Raw genomic sequence first — 21,921 nt, 5'->3', positions numbered from 1 at the left:
ACTGCACTCATGAACTTGAGCCAAAATACACCCTTCCGTCGCCTTTGTTAGGCATTTCATAAGAGCAGCAAGGTAAGTTACTAAAAAAGCAGCCACTTCTCCAGCCAAACAAGCATCCTCAACACGAGGCACATGGCTTCTTTTCCATACGCAACAGGAGCAGCCATGGAAATCTTCAGGATGGGAGTGGAGAGTCTTGAGGGAAGGTTAGTTCCTCACCATGTCTCTGCCTGCCCCACAGGGCTGAGAGTGAGAACACAGGATCCGAGGACACCACAGGGTCCAACTGTGCTGTTTTCACAGAAGATTGTCAACATTCAGGGTTGGGAGCTCAGTACGGTACAGTGGCACCATTGACAGTGCATTTTCAACCTGGGAATCGTATGCAATGTGAAATCTAGCCTTAGGGATCTGTTTGAAAATACGTTCGAGGATGTGGTTCCGTGGCAGAGTACCTGCTGCCATGCACTGGCTCAACCACCGAGCAAAAATCTGCTCAAAAATGAAAACATGGCAATGGAATTGAACTTTAAGAAGAGATGCTTCTGTCTCCGGGATCACTGGTCAAAGATACTGAGTAGGCAGGATAGATTCCAAAGAACTGACAGTGGGGACATTTGTAATGATAAAGTAAGTTAATAAAATTGATTGCTGAGTTCTATACTTGCTGTGGTGTGTCGTCTATATGTTTATCTGAAGAAATGTTTATGAGAACAAAGAAGAATTGTACCCTTCTCAGAAGACTTGGAAAGGGAGCACTGGGATTGCTGGGAAATTAAATCCAGATTACAGCGCGCGCACACAGGGAATAAGGAATACAAGAAAGTCCTCGAGACTTCCCAAAGGAAGTAACTGAAGCTGAGAAGGAAGGGAGTTGAGATTTCTAAAGCTTATCCATCATGAAAATCATTGGCTAAGAAGTGTACACCAATTTAACACCCAGCTGTCTATCAAAATACCAGATTGATGTACTGTGTGCTGAAACACACACTTATCAAAGTAGCGGAGAGCTCTAAACTAGGATTCAGTTTGCAACTTCTAAGAGCCGCATAGTAAGGGTCCTTACCTCGCTAGCCTGCTTCTTCCGGAAGAGGAAGATGGCGGCTACTTCTCACTTCCTAGTATTGTTATGATGGACATCCATGACATCACTTACAAGTGACCTTCAAAACGATAAGGGAGTTTACAAATGTAAAGTATGGGACATGTCTCTTCAAGTCCTCAAAGCAAGCACAGAAAAGGGGGAACTAGAACATCACAGGGCGGCAAACCTTCACTGCTATAGCAAGGAGGCTGGATAAGATGGCACAATAGCTGTGTGCCCTTGGTACCCTCCCTAAGCCAGACTGACTTGTTTTGCACACCAGTCACTGGGACTGAGGTAACTGATTCTGGCATTGTGACACTGCTTGTCAGATGAAGTTCATCCTGACTCAGATGTTCTACTGTGTTTAATTAATTTTGAATTTTGCAGAGGATATTGAAATTTTGAGGCAAGCACAAAGAAAGCTCTGCAAATGGGGGTGGGCAGATTATAAGCAGGTAATGTCTGTGCTGTGGCCACTTTATTGTTACTTGCAATTAAGCATGTAGACTGTAGGATGCGTGATCTAATAACATTTGAAAAATAAGAATTTGGTTTCCCTGTGGCAATTTGCTGCACTTATTAAAAACTTGCAACACTATAATTTTGCTCTATTTTAACTCGTCTAATTTGGGTTTCTCTGTGTTCATAAATCCTGATTTTCTAAGCCAGTGAAATATAACCCACTTCACTGTCTGTCATCACTTCTCATTAAGGTGCATGTACCAAAACCTGAGCAAGACAGACTTACTCAGACAGCAGACGGCACCTCCCCTTAACCCAGTAGCAGCTAAACTCCTCACACTGTTGTAGTATGTTCTTTTCCACAAAGCACATTCAGAGGATAAAAGTATTTCAAAGTCCAAAATTCTCTGCGGCCAAAGAAAGCTTTCCTTGGGAGCACATCTGAATGCTCTGACACCATTTTAGCCTTTCCCTTAGGGGCTATGCACTGGGGATTTATTAGTTTGCTAATATGACATTTTCTTTTGATTTTTTTCAAGTCCAGAGTTTAACAACATGGCCAATAATGACATAGATTTTAACCAGCGTGCTGGAAGTTCACATCGCAAACGGTGTTTACCTCCTGCCTGCCTGTCTAAGCTCAACTAAAATGTCCAATTTTAAGGAATTGAGGCAGTGCTTTTTGGGGGTGGGGTGGTAGTGGTGTAATGGAGCCAGTGCATGCTAGGCAGGCAGTCTGCATTCGTGTGTCCTCCCTTGCGGTCCTCAGATTTCAATTCTCTGTCTCCACAGTCTCTAGAATGAACCTGGCAGCAGACAAAAGATTTAGACAACCGAGTGAAGAGAAATCAAGAAAACATACATATACATTACAAACGTACATTACAATGAGTAATGAAGGAATTTCAGGAGAGATCTGAGTCTTCATAATGACCTTTGATGATCCTGTCTGATTTAGAGCTGGTGTTAAAAGTGTCTCTGCAGTGTGAGCCTGGGGGCACACTCCCATAACTCTAGCTGTGGGAGGTGGGAACGGAAGGACTGTGCCTTTGAGACTTGCCTGGGATACACAGATACCTAAGGCCAGCTTGAGTCACATAAGTGAGACTACAACTCCCTAAGAACTAGGGAAACAGTTCCGTAGAACGCTTGCCTAGTGTATATACCCCTGAGTTCAATCCATACACTACAAAAAGAAAAGGAAGTCTCCCAGCAGCAGTGGCAGCTGTCATTTCTGGAAGTCTTTCCCGCGGTGTGGGATCCAGAGGTCAGCGGTGCTTGCATAGTTCACTCTCTACCCTCCTTGCCTGCTCCATTTTTTGATCCCCCTTTTGATCCCTACAGCCTCTCCTCTAAGGCTATTGGCTCGGGTTCCAGTTAGTTATATTACAGGAGCCAGGGTTTGGGGCTCAAAATCTCAAGTAACCATATGGTGAATGCAAAACATCTGTTTTCCTAGTAATGAAAAAAATCCCTAAATCTTTTTTTCTCAAAATGCTTTTAGATTTTGTCTTAAGCTTTGTCTTAAGACTTCTAAATATCTTATCATTTTGAGGGTCCAACTCTACCAGAAAGGGGTTACAAACTGGACTGACACAGGCTCCTGGAAGTCATGAGGCCAGGCCACGTGTAACACTGAGGCTAACTTCAATTTTATCTTAAAATGATAATTACAACTTTAAACTCAGCACCACAGACAGACAATGGCTACACTGGGAGGAATATTTCTAGCTGCACAGGAGAGCGGAGCCATTAAGAGCCTCTCTATTGCTAAGCAACAGTGGAGCGAAGATCAAGAGACTCAAGCAGCAGAAAGATGAGACGATTCAGTTCTGAGCCCTACAGTGATGGGAGAGGTGCAGCCCTGAGCAGAGACTCGGGCAATGAGGCAGATGCATGTTATATTGGTGATGTCACACAAACCATTTCTATTTCTAAGTATTTGCCAGAACATAATCACAGGCCGGTGTGTTCTGTGGTGGAGAACATAGACATGCATGCTTCTTTTTCCAGAATGAAAATGTATTCGTTAAATTCAATTTGGTTAAGAATAATCTGAATAAGCGTGTAGGAATCTATGACGTCATCTGTATTAGTTACTCATCACTGTATTATAAATTACTGTAAAACTTAAAGACAAACAACAAGCACCTGTCATCTCAGTGTTTTTTAGGATTCAATATTAGGGGCATGGCTCTGGGTTTCAAATGAATTCCAAAGATGACATGCTCAACAGGCCTATAGTCCCTTGACGGCTCTCCTAGGGCTCCCACTGTATTCCCAAGCTCACACGCATGCAGCTGGTAGGCAGATCTCTTTACTTTCTTGATTCATTGGTCTCTCCTTGTGACAAGGAGACTGGTTTCTTCTACAGCAAGTGGGCCAAGAAAGCAATAGCCCAAGAGAGAGCACACTATTCCTTTGTTGACTGGGCTAGTCAGTTTTCTGTCACTGAGACAAAACATCTGAGAAAACAACTTACAGACTTAATTTGGGCTCATGATTTTAGAGGTGTGAGTCTATGGTCATTTGGACTCTGCCATAGTTGAGACAGACCATCAGAGCATGCAGCACCGTATACAGCAAAGCAGTCAGGAAGCATAAAGAGACAGAGGAAGACTTCCAGGGAAAGATGAAGCCATCAAAGTCCCACCCTCGGTGGCTGTGATGGTTAACATTGTCAACTTGACAAGACCTAGAATCACCTAGGCACACCTCAGAGCTCACTAAGGGTGACGTCATACCACAGGCTGGGGCACTGGGCTAGGTAAAAAGAAAGCAAGCTGCATCTAGATGTGCATCTTCCTGCCTCTTACAGATGCACTGTAACCGGCCACCTGGATCTCTTAGAGGTATGAGAGTTTCTTGTCACGAAGGATTGAACCTTCAAACTGCAACCAAAATAAACCCTCCCTCCTTTAATGTGCTCTTTGCCAGGTATTTTGTCACGCCAGTAAGATAGGTATCTAAGACACTTACCTACTTTCCTTAACCACCAGTATCATTTCTTAATCCACCTAGGAATTTGTCAGTTAATTAACCAACAGATAAACTTTTAACCCTCAGCAACCAATCCTCCCTCAAAACCTAGCAGCAGGTAAACAAGTCTCTAACATATGAGCCTTTCGGTGCTATTGTTAGAGTCATATACCATACCAACAACTTACAGACTGGAAGTTTCCACTGATGGCTTCTACTTCATTTGATGTCTAGGAAGTAAGTTACTAAGCGCTTCCTATAGCAATGGTTCTCAACCTCTGGGTCTCCACCCCCTTGGAATTGAAAGACCTTTTCACAGGGGCTGCCTAAGGCCATCAGAAAATGCAGATGTTTATACTACAATCAATAATAGTCACAAAGTTACGGGTATGAAAGAGCAACAAAAATAATGTCATGGTTGGGATCATCACAGCATGAGGACCTGTATTCAGGGCTGCAGCATTAGAAAGGTTGAAGACCACTGTCCTATATAAAGAAAGGGGAAGTCATTACCTTTTCTATCTGAAGGGAGGAAATGTGAGAATTGTGGGTATCACTTTAAAATCACAAGAGTGTTCAACAGAAACATTCATGCTCTTTTCTAGACAGAAGAAGCTGCACTACAGAAATCCAAAAGACCAAGTTCAAGCCTTGTCCTCCCCATGTATGCAAAATTGAGGTTGGGATTCATGCACATCCTGTAGGCTCCTTTATGTTTATGTTTTTAAGCATCGAGGCCCACTGTGCCAAGACAACAAAGTGCTGGGGTAACCCAACCAGGCCAGGTCAGCGGTTAGAAAAAGGGCTGAAGGACGGGATTCCAATCTGCTTTTTATTGTAATTTGGTTAATTCTGTATCTCAATATTCTGTACTTGAAAGTGAGTGTAATAATAATAGTTTTAATAACCATAACAATAACTTCCAAAGTAAGCTAAATTGCTTGATATTAAGTACACTATACTGAAAGCTATGACTCCAAAATAATTGTATTTTGTTCACAGTACCACTACTCAATTTATATGCATAGATATCCAACTGGGCAGAATGGAGCAAGAGTTTAAAAGATGTATGAAGCTTTGGGAGGCCCTGTGCAGAGAGTAACCACTATTACTATATATGCATGTATGTATACATACATACATACATACATACATACATACATGTATGTGTGTGTGTTTGTGTGTGTGTATGTGTGTTTGCATTCAATAGAAGAGACTAATTCATGTTATCAGGCTGCCTTCTAAGGTTTGTTAGCACTTGGAAAGCCAACAGTCTACCAGCTGTACCATTGAACACATAACTGACATAGACCCAGAGTCTGAAGGGACACTTACTGTCAGATAAAAAGGCTGGTTCTCCGTGGTCATGGCCATAGAAGTGCTAACACTCATTTTTCCTGGGCTGTCTTCTGCCAGGTGACAGTAATGAGTTTCTGTAATATAGGTGCCATCTTTAACCTTCAGTGTCCTAGCTTTCAAAGATTTCATGTCTAAAGCCTTATCACATTGCTTTAATAAATGGAGCTAATGAAATGCTATAAAATCATAACATTATCATTGACATAACAACAGATACCAAGGACATCCAATGATCATTTGTCTTACTTCACAAACCTTTACAGCTCAAAATCAGAAAATCTAAATCATTTTCTAGGCAAATACCAATTACCAACGTTAAATTAAGATCAGGTAAAAAAAAATCTAAATAGGCCTATAACCCCTAAGGAAATAGAAGCAGTCACTAACATCCCACCCTCAGTAAGCCCAAGTCCAGATGGTTTTAGTGAAGAATTCTGCCAGACTTTCAAAGGAGAGATAATACAAGTATTCCTCGAATTATACCACAAAGAAGAAACAGAAGGAACACAGCCAAAGTAATTTTATGAAACTACAGTTACCCTGGTACCTAAACCACACAACAATTCCACCAAGAAAGAAGATTTTAGACCAATTTCCCTTATGAACATTGATGTAAAAATACTCAATAAATACTTGCAAACTGAATCCAAGAATACATCAAAAACATCATCCACCATGATCAAGTAGATTTCATACCAGTGATGCAGGGATGGGTCAATATATGAAAATCCAACAATGTAATCCACCATATAAACAAACTGAAAGAAAAAACACATGATCATCTCATTAGATGCTGTAAATTCTTTGACAACATCCAGAACTGCTTTATGAAAAAAGTCTTGGAGAGATTAGGGATACAAAGCACATATCTAAACACAGTAAAGACAATGTACAGCAAGCTGATAGCCAACATCAAATTAAATGGAGAGAAACTTAAAGCAATTCCACTAAAATCAGGGAGAAGACAAAGCTGCCCTCTCTCTCCATATCTATTCACTATAGTACTTGAAGTTCTAGCCAGAGCAATAAGGCAACTGAAGGAAATTTAGAGGACACAAATTTGAAAGGAAAGAAGTTAAGGTATCACTATTTGCAGATGATAGTATATATATAAGCAACCCCAAAAATTCTACCAGGGAACACCTACAGCTGCTAAACACCTTCAGCAAAGTGGCTGGATACAAATTTAACTACAGAAAAATCCATAGCCCTCCTGTATACAAACGATAAAGAGGCTAAAAAAGAGATTAGGGAAACAACACCCTTCACAGTAGCCACAATAATATAAAATACCCTGGTGTATCTCTAACCAAGCAAGTGAAAGACCTGCTTTCATTTCAAGTATTTCAAGTCTTTGAAGAAAGAAATTGAAGAAGATATCAGAAGATGAAAAGACTGCCCATGCTCACAGATTGGTAGGATTAACATATTTAAAATGGCTATCTTACTGAAAGCAATCTACAGATTCAATACAATTCCCATCAAATTTTCAAGACAATTCTTTATAGACCTTGAAAGAGCAATTCTCAACTTCATATGGAAAAACAGAAAACACACGATATCTAAAACAATCCTGTACAATAAAAGAACTTCTAGAGGTATCACACCCCTGATTTCACTGTACTACAAAGCAATAATAATAAAAACTGCATCATATTGGCATAAAAACAGGCAGGATGATCGATAGAATAGAATTAAAGACCGAGAAATAAACCTCCACACCAAGGCCACTTGACTTTTGAAAAGAAGGCAAAACAATACAATGGGAAAAAGAAAGCACTTTCAACAAATGATGCTGGTCTAACTGGGTGTCTGCATGTAAAAGACTGCAAATAGAACCATATCTATCACCCTGCAAAAACTCAAGTCCAAGTGGATCAAGGACCACAACATAATACCAAATACACTAAATCTAATAGGTGAGAAAGTGGTGGAGTGGACTTGAGTGCATTGGCACAGGAAACAACTTCTTGAACATAACACCAACAGCTCAGGCACTAAGGTCAACAATTAATACAACCGAGAAGCTTCTATTAGACAAAGGGCACCATCAACAGGACAAAACAGCAACCTGCAGAATGGGAAAAGATCTTCCTCAACCACGCATCCAGCAGAAGGCTGGTATCCAAAATATTTAAAGAACTCAAGAATTGAGACATAAACAAAAAAAATTAAAATGGGGTACAGAGCTAAACAGAATTCTTGACAGAGGAATCCTTAATGTTTGAGAAGCACTTAAAGAAATGTTCAATGCCCTTAGTTGTCAGGGTAATGAAAAGCAAACGACTATGAGATTCCATTTACACCCATCAAAATGGCCAAGATAAAAAATCTCAAGGGCCTGCACACGCTGGAGAGGTTGTGGAGCAAGGACAACACCTTTCCATTGCTGGTGGGAGTGCAAACTGAGCAAGCACTTTGGAAGTCAATTAAGCAATTTCTCAGAAGATTGAGAGTAGGTCTACCTCAAGACCCAGCTATGGCACTCCTGAGTGACATAGGTATATACCCAAGGGATGCCCCATTATAACTGAGGATGTTTGCTCAACAATGTCCATGGTAGATTGATTCCTAATGACAAGAAACTGGAAGAAACCTAGATGCCCATCAACTGAAGAATGGATAAAGAAAATGTGTTTCATTTACACAATGGAACATTACTCAGCTATTTAAAACAACGGCATCATAAAACATTCAGGTAAATGGATGGAACTAGAAAGTATCATCGTGAGTGAGATCACTCAGACGCAGAAAGTCAAACACGGTATAGACTCACTTATAAGTGGACGTTAGTCATAAAGAATGGGGTAACCACACTACAGCCCACAGACCCAAAGAAGCCAAGTGACAAGAAAGGCCCAAGTGGTTGTGCTTGAATATCACTGAGAAGGAGAAAAAAGTTAGACATTGGGGAAGGATGGAGGGAAGGGACTGGGGGGGGGAGAGGTGGGGATGACAACAGGAGGGATGAGGTGGCGGGAGGACTGAGAGAGACAGAGTACTAGAAGAGACAATCGGGTTGGGGAGTGGGCATCTCTGGGATGAGCCAGAAACCAGGACAGTGGAACCTCCAAGGAATCCATGAGGATAAACCTAGCTGAGACTCCCAGGGATGGTGCATATGCAGTCTGAACCTTAGACCCACTATTTGTCCTATCTACAAGGGGGAAAAGATGGAGCAAAATTTTCAGGGAGGGCAATGCAATGGCTGGTCAGCTTGAGGCCCATGCCATGAGAGGAAGCCCACCCCTGACACTACTAGTCATATTCTGTATGCTTGCAGACAGGAGCCTAGCATAACTGTCATCAGAGATGCTTCACCCAGCAGCTGATGGACACTGATGCTGAGACCCACAGTCAGACACTACGTGGAGCTTGGAGAATCCTGTGGAAGAAGGAGAATGCATGGGATGGACCTAGGCCTCCTGCACACATGTAACAGCTGTGCAGCTGGATCTTCCCGTGGGACTCCTAAAGCAGGAGCAGGAGCAGGAGCAGGAGCAGGAGCAGGAGCAGGAGCAGGAGCAGGAGCAGGAGCAGGAGCAGGAGCAGGAGCAGGAGCAGGAGCTGGAGCTGTTTCTGTCTACATTGCCTGACTCTGAGTCTCTTTCCCCTCACTGAGCTGCCTTGTCTAGCCCCAATAGGAAGAGGTACACCTAGTCTTACTGCAAGTTGATACCCAAGGCTTGTTAATATTCACGGGAGGCCTCCCATTAGTGGGAGGAGGGGTGGATGGAAGTAGTGGAGGTGAGTGGGAGGGACTGGGAGGAGAGGAGGGACGGGAAGCTGTGATTTGGATGTAAAGTAAATAAATAACATAATTAATAAATAAAAACAAACAAAATCTCAGCATGGAGAGAGGAGGTATGCATGGAGTCCTATCGCTAACTGGAGAGCTATTAGCACTGGACAGCTGCTTGGAGAGGGAGCATCGTTGGTTTAAGGGTGAAGTCCCCCTGTGGGTTGGCCACAATCCAGTGGAAGGCCACACACTCAAAAGTATACAGGCAGCACTATTTGTGCTGTATGGGTTTTTTAAAAAAATAAAAGGGAGCCCAAGGTTGGGCAGGTGGGGGCGGGGTGAATCTGGGGGAAGTAGTGAGAAACGGTGACTATGTTCAAAACATATTCCACAAAATATTAAATCTAATATACGTGGGAAAAATTCTTAATAAGTCTTAAATAAGGGAAAATAAAAGGCCTTTTCATTTTGCACTTTGCTTTACAAATGGTGGGTGTAACCAGCTGTAGCTAGAGGGCACACCGCCATATAATGGCATAGAACTCCACAGAGTAAGACTACAGGGGAAAAGCAGGATGCAGTGAGTGGGACGCTGTGCGTGAACTGGGACAAAGGTCAGTCTTTGTTAGAAAAGGAAAAGATGGAGAGATCCTCTACATACGGAGGGCCGTATTTGGTCAGCATCTGCCCTTGCTCCTCCTACCATGCTCGCCCATTCCTGCGATGCACTGACCAACAAGCACAAGGAGAAGCAGGAGAGGGGCGGGCAGGTGCCGGTGCGATGATGCCCGCTCTCTCTTTCCTGGAGTCCTTGCCTCCAGGAGGCTTCTAGAAGCCCAGGAGGCAGGTGTAGTTAAGAGTCTGAGCTGTTCTTTTCCCACTCTAGACACGCTGCACTGGGATGTGCTGCAGTAAAAAATGTCTCCATGACGTTCAGCCTCTGATTTTGAAATAGAAAAATCAACATGTGACTGCTGCCAGCAGTTTCAATTTTAGCTTGTAATACAAACATTGGCAAAAGACCAGATTCGTTGCCATTCCTCCAGCTTTATTGGTACGTATAAGCTGTTTAAAAAGGCTGGATGTTCTCACGAATCCTGAAAACATGTCAGGGTAAAAATGTGGCATTAACTTAATTGACAGAAATCAATATCTTACTGTAAATGCAATCCTATTCTCAACAGACATAAAACCTCCCTCTGACTAGATCCTTTCATTGCAACAAGGCCCTGGTTTCTGCCTGAGTAAGATCAGACCCACTTCTGACCAACTAAAGATCAGCCCTGTGATTGCTAATTTCTCTCGAGTGCCTCTCTTTCCCTCCCTCTGTCTCTGTCTCTCTCTGTCTGTGTCTCTGTGTCTCTCTGTCTCTGTGTGTCTCTTTCTCTATCTCTCTCTCTCTCTCTCCCCCTCCCTGCATTGCTGCATCTCCCACTTATAACTCAGGCACCTGCAGAGAAGAGAATTCGGAAGGTGAGAGTGGATGTAAGTCACACATCCCAGGTTTCTTGAGCTGTTTTGCAGTTAATATGGAATTAGTGGAATATCAAGGCAAGGAGACAGCAATTAGGTCATATGTGTGAGTTTCTGTCTCAGCCACTGAGAGCCTGGGCACAGCACTTTGTCACTTCTCCTCTCATACTTCAGTATCATGTGCCCATGGTGCAGCTGACAATGACACATCTCCCAGATCTTTGAGCTTGAGTTATTGCCCTCTGAAATCCAAAGTGGTCAAGCGCAGTAGAAAAGTGGGGCTAACTCCCTGGAGTCAGGACAGCAAAAGGCAGGCAAAAGCTGGAGGTGGGTCTGATAGAGACAGTCAGGAATCTATTAATAAGGTCTGAGGACAGCTCAGCAAATCTAAGCTCCAACCATCCTCAAATGCAGCTATAAGTGATTATAGTAAATCCAAGGTCAGCCACTAATGGCCCACATCCAAGTGTGGCCCACAGAAGTATTTTGCTTGGTTTGAACTGCGTTTATAAAGAATACGTATTCACTCTCAATGTCTACAAAAACCAGACTATTTCTCAAAAATATGCAGATTTCTGGCTTTTCTTTAAAAAAAATGAAAACAAAAAGAGAAAACAGGCCTGACATTTGTAATGTTTCATTCCTATTAGAACAATGCACAGCAGGAGCTGAGCTGTGGCTGTCCCCTGTGAGTGTGTGTCAGCTTTCTATACCCTGGCTAGGTTACCTCCCTGGCCCTAAACAGATGGCATGGTGTTGGAATCAAACAGCAATTAACACTGTGAGGTGTAATCAACTTGCTTTGTAACCTTTTGGAGCAGTGTCAGTAAGAGAGTCATCTACATAGAGCATGGGAAAGGCCTACACACAGAGGAATCAGCCAGGGAAGAGGGTGTCCGGGCTTCTGTAGTAAGGATGTGGGTCTGCTTGGGAAGTGCAGAGAAGACAGAGGTGGGTGCTTGTCCTGTGGCCCCTTTCCAAGAAGAGAATGCAAGGGCCAGTTGCTGTGAGCATTCTCAGCTGGTCTGCAGACTCGGGGTTATGTTCACACCAGTGAAACATACAGCTTTTCAATGCCACAATTCTGATGCTAGGAAGGTGTGTGTACATGTTTATTTAAAAATATCTCTTGACTTGAGATCAGATTCATTTAAGCTTGGTTTGCTAATGCTCTGTTTCCCATTAATAGCAGTGATAATGTTTGGCTTTAAAATTACACTTTAAAGAATCCGATCTCTTATCCCCTAAATTTCAACGTGTTGTCTTTGATGAAATGGAGAATTTTTAAACATTTGAAATATGTCCTAAATAAGAATACGTTAGCAGAAAACAAAAACACCCTGAAGCCACCATACACACACAAAGAAGCATAACAACAAGGAAAGACCTACTAGATGCCTTCAGTTCAAACTTGCGCAATGAATGGCAGACCTGTGCAAATGTGAGGGTCTCAATGTGTGAATGATAATGGGGCTGTTTATATAAATTGATCTTTGGGATATTATTTTGTTGAGTGAATTTCGTGGGCCAGTTATGTTTATACGGTTGCTGTAAAAACATAAGCGCCATCTATATCAGCACTACTGTCCAGATCCCACATCCAGGGAAGACTTGAAGGAGCCTTTCCATTTCATACAGAGGCTGAAACCATCCATGCCTGCTTGCATGATAGTTCCAGTTACTGGGAAGGCTGATGTGCGAAGATCACTGGCGTTGAGGTGCTACAATACAGGGAGTCCCTACAATACAGGGAGTCCCTGCAATACAGGGAGTCCCCACAATACAGGGAGTCCCTACAATACAGGGAGTCCCTACAATACAGGGAGACCCTACAATACAGGGAGTCCCCACAATACAGGGAGTCCCCACAATACAGGGAGTCCTTACAATACAGGCAGTCCCTACAATACAGGGAGTCCCTACAATACAGGGAGTCCCCACAATACAGGGAGTCCCCACAATACAGGGAGTCCTTACAATACAGGCAGTCCCTACAATACAGGGAGTCCCTACAATACAGGGAGCCCGCGTTCTGGTTTCCTTTCTGCTCCTGTCATAAAACCACTCTACAAAAAAGCAACCTAGCTGCTGGGTGGGGTTATTATTTTGGCGTACAAGCTGGAATAAGTCCATCACTGAAGGACATCATGGCGTGAACTCCAGGCAGGACACCATGAAGGAACGCTCTTCGCTGGTCTTCTGTCTGGCTCATTCCGGGCACGCTCAGTCAGCTTTCTTTATTGCCCAGGTCTAGCTACCAGGGACGACACTACCCACAGTGATCTGGGTCCTCCAGCATCAAGATGACCCCTCACTGACATGCAGCTAGAGCAACCTGATCAAGACAACTGCACAATTGATATTCTTTGCCTAGGTTGTGTCAAGTTGATGGTTAATGTTAGCTGTGCCAGTCCCATTTTTGAAATCAATCACAGAAACAAATAACAAACAATCAGAAAGTTAATGCTGGTTCCAGCAAATGAAGTAAAGGAAGAAAATGAATAGAAGTCATGCAGATTATTTCCCTGGAAGAAATAAAGCTGCTATTACTCATGGATAAACTAGTATGTGAAGAATCCTAAAAACTATAAAATTACTAGAATAACTAGTATTCCAAATATTTGTGGACTAAAAGACTAAATATTATTAAAGTGGGTACTTCTCCTCAGATTGAGTCATGGAATCAATAGAATCATTGTAAATATTATACAAAGGCTAAACCTAAGCCCCACCCCACATACGCAGCAGATGTGCAGCTTGGTCTTCATGTAGGTTCTTCAAATGGAGCAGGGGCTAACTCTGACTCTGTTGCCTGCCTGCGGATTCTGTTCCCCTAACTGGGTTGTCTTGTCTGGCCTCAGTGGGAGAGGATGTGCCTATTCCTGCAGTGAGGTGCCAGGGTGGGTAGGTTGGTACCCAGGGGAGCCTCCCCATTCTCAGAGGTAAATGGAAAAGAAATGGAGGGATGGGCCATGTGAGGAGTAACTAGAGTCAGGGGGAGAGGACTGTGAGCGGTGTGTAAAATGAATAAATAAATTAATTCATGGAGAATAAACATGAAAAATGCTATGGAAAAAAATCCCAGCAATAAAAACTTAGGTTTCAGTTCCAACATGTAATCATTATTTGTGCTTAGCACAAGAAAAAGCTGGGCAGACTAAAACTAAGAAATGTCCCTCAGACACACCAGAAAACTAAGCCGTAGGACAAACGGCTTCCCCAAGTCTGAAGAGAAGGTGTATCCAGAGAGGTGATCCAAGGTGCCCCTAGATCGAGCAGGCCACTAGAACCGTTTAGTGTGGCACTGAGTGGTCACTTTGCGTCCTGACTGGAGTATGAGAATGATTCAGAAATGAACTTGAGGAGCCTGAAGGTCACACTCTGAGGTGGGCCCCACACTTTTGTGGACTTTAACCCCAGGAAACCCTTGTGTCTTCACAGTAGAGACAGGAGCAAGATCTCTTCATGGTTCTTGTAGGGAGAGGAAAGGAGGAACTTGGAATATGCCCAGCACCTTTAGTCAACAAAGGCATTCTTTTAAAGGAGAAAGACAGCCAGAGAGTCATCAGCTTCAGGAAGCCACTCTTCCTCTTCTGGCACTTTCTGTTTCAGCTCCAGGGAAAGTGAAATCCAGGGGGATCAGGAATTCACGGAAGAGAAGGCTGCCACCGTGGAAGACCAGAGCCGACAGGAATAGAACATGTTCTGCAGAGAAACCACGACTCTAAACACTACCTTCCACTGGGAGACCCAGAAGCCTCCTCTCCAACATCACATCTCACGTCACTAGAGATCTAGTCGATGGCTGTGGGTCATGGCAGGAGAGTTGCAAGACTTCTGCAGTAGTCAGGGAAGACCGTAGCCAAGAGGGCATGCACAAAGAAGAAACTGAAGCCTGTGTTCCCTCTACGTACAGGACACCCCAAATGCAAACTGAATTCCAAACTCATTAACACACACTAGGGTACCTTTATCACTGTCACCTCTGTCAATAAGAAATTACAAGGTTTACCAAAAGACAAGAACACAATTTGAGGGGTCACATTAGTTTGCTCAGACTGCCATAATAAAACGCTACAGTATTAAAAGGAAATCACTTCCTTATAGTTCTGGAAATTAGGTGTCGAAGGCTGCCTTATTGATAGGTTTGGCTGCACCTGAGGTCCTTACCTTGACTTCTATCTAAGGTGCCACCACCCTGCTTTCGCATCATGAGGTCAACTCACTCTCTGGGTATGTCTAGGTCCTAAACACCATATCTTTTAAGGCACTAGTCACACCGGGTTAGACCCACAACACAAGCCATTTAACTGTACTCTTTGAAGACCTTATAACCAAACAGAGTGATATTTGGGGATAATTGGGGCTTGAATGTACATTTATGAACTTGGAGCATAATTTAGTACATAGCAGACAGTAAGGCTCGGAAAGAGACTCAGCTATGACAACGGTTACATGGGGCAATTTAACTATGGCTAGTGTGGTAAGAGCTTTAATGGGAGAAGCAGGCACATACGCAATCAGTTAAGCACTGTAAGCAGAAAGGCTAAGCAAGGAATCAAGAAGAAACGCTAGAGATGGAGGATGCCTTCACTGAATTCACAGTAGACTTAGCTCAGCTGAGGAGAAGTACTGAGCCTAATGGCGGCAACAGAAATGTCCAGACTGAAATGGAAGGGACGAAAGGGAAGGAAATGAAGAAACCACCCAGAGCAAAACAAAAAGCAGAGCACACAGCATACAAGTACCACGGGAGAATCTCAACAGGTACAACATACACAGAATCCCAGTCTCAGAGAGTGGACTAGAACAAATATCTGTAGTAATAATGATAAGACTTTTTAAAATTAAATGACTCTTATGAAACTGTTACTACACAACCCAGTAATTCAATCCTTAGACATGTACTCAAAACGAGGTGAAAACTTGCATCCACACATTTGCAAATGTTGGTGTCAGTATCATTCATAGTAGTCAAAGACTGGCGGATGAATAAGTAGAATATGGTATATCCACACCAAAAGTATCATCCTGCAATAAAACACATCAAGTGACTGGTACATGCTACAAGCAAATAGAAAAGCCTCCAAAATATTACGCTAAATACACGAAGCCAGACAAAAGGCAACATATTACGTGATTTCTTTTATAGGAAATGTCCAGAATGGATTCATTTATAGAGACAGGAAAGATATCAGCAACTCACAGAAACTGGAGGAAGAGACAGGTGGGGGAAAACTGACAATGGGGACAAGGAAAATGTCTGAAATTTATTGTAGTGATTGTTGCACTATTCTGAGACTATACTAAAATTAATTGATCTGGACATTTATTACATTCATTTGTGTGTGCATATGTGTGTGTGTGTGTGCATACAGTGGTGCACATGACTGTAAACGGGTGCAAGTGCTGTGGCTCACATGTGGAGGTCTGAGAAGAGCTTTCAAAAGTCTGTGCTCTTCCGTCATGTGATTTCCAGAAATCCAACTCAGGTCACCAGGCTTGGTGGTGACGGTCTTTACCCATTGAGCTATCTTGCCACCTTGAAGTATATATTTTAAGTAAGTGAGTTATACATTTATGAGCTACAGTTCATTGAGTATGTTATAAAAATACACAACAGTTTGCATTACTTTCAGATTTAGAACTGTTTCTTCTGGTGGAGAAGAACTTTAGGCAACCTACCATGTTTTAAATATTAAAGAATGTGAGAATTAAAAATTCCAGCTCTGATATCATCAAAATCAATTATAAGTTCCATGTAAGGTAAGCAACAGTTAAAGTAGAATTGTATCCAAGGTTTAAGAAGAGTTAGCTAAGGTTTTTGTTTTGTTTTGTTTTGTTTTTGTTTTTGTTTTTTCAAGACAGGGTTTCTCTGTGTAGCCCTGGCTGTCCTGGAACTCACTCTGTAGACCAGGCTGACCTTGAACTCAGAAATCTGCCTGCCTCTGCCTCTCAAGTGCTGGGATTAAAGGCATGCACCACCACCGCCCGGCTCGTTAGCAAAATTTTTATCTATACTTCACTACAAATAATATGGTCACAGAATTTTAAATGGGGAAAGGGTTTAGACATTATACTGGTTCAATGGTCTCACACTTTACTAAATAGAGGAAGCTGCGAATCAACTTGTTAAAATTCCTGGGGTTAGAATGCGCGCTCTCGGTGTGTCTGCCTAGTGGGACTCATGTGTGGTCTAAGAATGTGTGTGACTTTAGTAACCACATGTATCTATGCATTTGAGTGTGTGAACACCATGCACAATGCCACGGCATCCTGTGTGGAGATGAGAAGACAAGCTATAGGAGCTGAGTCTCTCCTTCTACCATGTGTGCTTCCCAGACAGAACTCACTCATCAGCCTTGGCAGCAGGGCCTTTACCCACTGGGCCATCGCTCTGGTCCAGAAGCGTGTTTTCCTGACAGTCTCCAGGAGACGCCAATGCTGCAGCGCAGGGACCACACTCGAGAACACACGAATGCACTGCTACTCTCCAGGCTCAGGCAGGAGCAAGCCCGGCCCACGGAGGTTCAGTTGATTGCTTGTTGTGGCTCACACAGGACCCAGCCTCTCTCTGCTTATGTCCATCCTCCAGACATACCCTTCATCTAAGACATCACATGTACAGAATGCCTTAGCCTGTAGAATGAAATCTGGGCTTAGCTTCCAAATGGCCTTGAGAAGTGGGTTAGGGTTACCAACCATTTCAGGTCTGTATTCTCTATGAACTACTGGGCTAACACAGTTACAAAATTGTCTACATCAAAATCCATAATGGAATTAGGAAGCACTCATATTTCACGTCTATGTATACACACTCACACACATATGCATTTACTCATGCATACAGTTGTCCCAGCTAGACCAGTGGCTTTTTTCCACCTAGGATCCACAATATATCATCTGGGGAAGTTGTAAACACATCGATTCTCAGGACTAAACAAGTCAGAATCTCCAAGTCTGGGACCAGGTATTAGTATTTTTTAAAAACCTCTTCAAACCCAATTACACAAACCCAGCCCTATTGCCTCTGGTGCACACAGATGAGAAAACAGAATGCGAACCACCTGCATTGTAAGTACCAGGTAATCACCAGTAAAGGGTCCGCTATTTCCAAAATGACTGTGTGTGCCACTAATCTCCCTACAAGTGCACTCAGCCATTCCTCTACCATGACAACTTACTTTGGCTTGTACAGAATTGTGAAACATAAATCTTCCCACAGATGCTCAAGATCTCATGGTTGTGCCTCTGTGGCCATTCTTGGACTCCCAGAAAAAAAGCAACCCAGCTTCCATACTTCATTTTCGGTCATGTGATAATGGCTTCAGGTTCAGGTTTGCCGTACACAACACAATGTGCCTTGCTGTGTTTATCCATTGTATCCGACTTCTGTTCATGTCCTATTTCCTAGCTCCACCCACAGGTTCCCTGTACCAGCAAGCATCTGAAATGTATGCATCTTAATTTCTGCTTCATACAGAGCTCTAACATTTGAGCAAGTGCCTTGAAATAACACTCAAGCCAACGTGACAGCACACAAGGAGCGCACCACGTGTCCCATGTCTCAAGCTTATACAGAGTTAAAGAAGTGCCACAGAGTCAAGCACTGTAGGAGGCAGACTCTGCATAATCGGACACTATAGAAGAAAACCAAAGTGACTATACATGCTGTTCTCTCTAGGAACTACAGTCAGCTAATCCAACTAATTTCTACAGGAGTCTGACTATTGGTCCAACTGTTTTGAGCTTGTAGCTGTTTTTCATTATGTCATCTAACTTTGGATTAATTTAGAAGAAACATGAGTGACAATTGACTGCAAGTCATCAGTACTTCAACCTCCAGCCCACAGCATGGATTTCCTGTAACTGTGATTACAGTTACAGATGGGTAGTACCTGGAAAAGCAAATAACATGTTCTAGGAAAGAGAAAGAGGGGCCTGGCAGGTTCCACAACCCCTTTGGATGGGACACCCCCAATGAGTTAAGGGCCTTTCACAAGGCTACCACTCCCCAATTAGCACTACTGGGAGGATCAAGCTTTTACCACATTTTTAGGGGACCTGACTCATATTCAAACCATAGTTGACAGAAAAGCAAATTCACAAGGAAGGCCACAAAGGAAGGTCTTAAGCTTCAGGGCCTCTTTATTTTAAAAGCCTTGGAAGGTACATCTAAGATCTGTCTTCATAGTTTTTGTTGTTTTTTTTTTTATAAACTGGACCTCACTGTGGAGCTCTGAACCTCTCTGTGTATACTAGGATACTCTGGAACTCACAGAGATTCATCTACTTCTGAATCAAAGGCATATGCTTCTATGTCTGGCCTTAAATGTTTTTATCTGGACATTTGAATGCTTTTTCTTGAGTGAGTCTTCTCAGGCTGTATAAGCATCAGGCATGCCCACAAAGTCTGGACCCATCTCTGACTGGCTCTAATATAATCTGGGGATCCTCCATGGTAGTCCTGTTTATGAGTCAAGAGAGTAAGGAAAACTTTTCGGCCACATCAGTACCAACTATCCACCATCTTAGGAACCCACCACATGCTCAGCTCAGAGCTGTGGGTATCCAGAACGATGAAGCCATGAGGTTGACCCTCATGGGGAGGGTCACTGGGCTACCTTACAGTGACAGAGATCACTTCCCCAGACATCTGAGAAACAGACAAACCCTTTCATCCTAGAAAAGATAGCAAAAATAACAACATCCTACAACTTAAAACAGCACAGCACCAAGAATGTACAGGCAGTTATAGGATCTTCTGGTTGTGAGTGTAAGTAATTGTACACAGCAGTCACTAGGATGGGTTCATGAAGCTAATAAACAGTCATTGATTATTTACTATACAGACAATACTATCCAAACTATTGAGAATATTGCAGTATATAGACAAAAAAATCCTGCCTCTGTGATTTTATGCCCATTGAAGAAATAAATAATAAGCAAGAAAAATTGACCACATATATAGAGTACAAAATAGTGGTAAATACTAATGACAAATACAGCAAAGACAGACAGCCTATGTGGGGTGTTTAATCAGGAAGTTCAGGCTGACAATACTTCGGCAAAATGTTGCTACATTCTCCAAGAGAGGCCAATGTGAATTCCATGCTCTGGGAGGCAAGGTCTGCGTTCTCTGCATGAGAGGAGGGATGGACTAAGGCAAACCAAGAGAACAGGGCGTGGAAGGAAAAGATATTCTTATGTAAGGACAGAGCAGGCTCCGTGTTCTAAAAACATGAATAAATAAAGGTGAAAATACAAACATAAAATCAAAATAGGCTTTTTCAGTGTACATGGAAATTGGGCAGGCTTGTCAAGATTTGATCATTACACACTGTTTTCTTCCATGCTGATGGAACCTTTGGGGTAACAGTCAGATACTACCCCACCTAGGAATCCATCCCATATACAATTATAAAACCCAGACACTGTTGTGGATGCCCACAAGTGCTTGCTGACAGGAGCCAGATATAGCTGTCACCTGGGAGGCTCTGCTAGTGCATGACAAATACAGAGGGGGACACTCTCAGCCAGCCATGGAACTGAGCACAGGGTCCCCAATGGAGGAGCTAGAGAAAGGACACAAGGAGCTGAAGGGGTTTGCAGCGCCATAGGAAGAACAACAATATGAGTCACTAAGTACTCCCAGAACTTCCAGGGACAAAACCATCAATCAAAGAGTGCACATGGAGGGACCCATGGCACCAGACATATCAGCAGCAGACTATGATCTTGTTCGACACCAAACGGGGGAGAGACCCTTGATTCTGGAAAGACTTGATACCATAGTGTAGAGGAATATCAGGACAGGAGAGCAGGGGTGGGCTGATTGGGGAAGGGGAGATGGCTTATGGGATTTTATGGAGAGGGGAGAACCAGGAAAGGGGACAACATTTGAAGTGTAAATAAAGAATATACCTAATTAAAAAAAAGAATATTTGAGACAACGAGCACCCTTTGTCACAGCCAATGCCATACATGCTGAAACACTTAAGGTGCTGAGTCTCTGGTATTTCCATTTAGATGAGAGACCGAAAATAATCTCCTCCTACCTTCCACCTCTATTGTATTGATTTAGAACCAACCCACACAGATATTTTCTCCCAGCTACTATTATAAAGGAAGGCTCACAGGCCCTGGTAAGAGACCCCTTTGTGGTCAGCGGCAGGGGTTAATAAAGCAGATCTGTGCCCATGGCTCTGCAAATCAGGATTAGACCTTCTGGTGAAGGCCACACGGACACAGCAATGGGTCCACTTAAAGCAACTGCAGATTTATTTTAGCATCATCTGCCTGTGAGGGAAAGGACATAGATAATAAAAAGTAATTTTCACTTATTAAAGCACTGGAATTTTATTTTTATTATATTTTCTTTGCCCTGAAAACTGAGGGTTCAACCATTGAGAAGGAATCACGAAGCAAATACAAGTGAGCAGTCAGGCCGACGAGGCGCCTGCGCAGTAAGCTTCCATACGCCCTGCATGTGCTGCAGACTGAGGAGAAGGGGACCCTGGGGGCTGAAGACGCAACAGCATGGGCATAGTAACACTTCCTCTCAGACACAAAGTTTTCAGGAGCACAATCCAAAGATCAAACATACGAGACTCACTTGATGATGGTTGTTTAGTTGGTTATCATTATTTCAGCTTGTTAGGGTGTGTGTGTGTGTGTGTGTGTGTGTGTGTTGGAGTGATAAAAACCAAGCTATTATTTACTTTTTGAGATAATGACTTTTAAAACACATGCTCTGGATCTTTAGTATTAATTTATTATTTTATCATCATAATTATTGCTATTATTATTATCATTATTG

The 21,921-nt window shown here is 42.9% G+C and overlaps 1 protein-coding gene across 1 annotated transcript in view; it reads right to left on the bottom strand.

The window, feature by feature from the left end:
• The window catches only part of Rasgrf2 (Ras protein specific guanine nucleotide releasing factor 2), a 232,880-nt gene that overhangs the window by 62,553 nt on the left and 148,406 nt on the right, over window positions 1-21,921 (bottom strand). The gene's annotated exons all lie outside the window — the stretch shown is intronic.

The sequence above is a fragment of the Apodemus sylvaticus genome, chromosome 16 (genome assembly GCF_947179515.1).
Source record: "Apodemus sylvaticus chromosome 16, mApoSyl1.1, whole genome shotgun sequence".
Classification (NCBI taxonomy): domain Eukaryota; kingdom Metazoa; phylum Chordata; class Mammalia; order Rodentia; family Muridae; genus Apodemus; species Apodemus sylvaticus.
The sequence above is the reverse complement of the archived record's forward strand: the minus strand, read 5'-3'. Positions and strand labels throughout refer to the sequence as shown.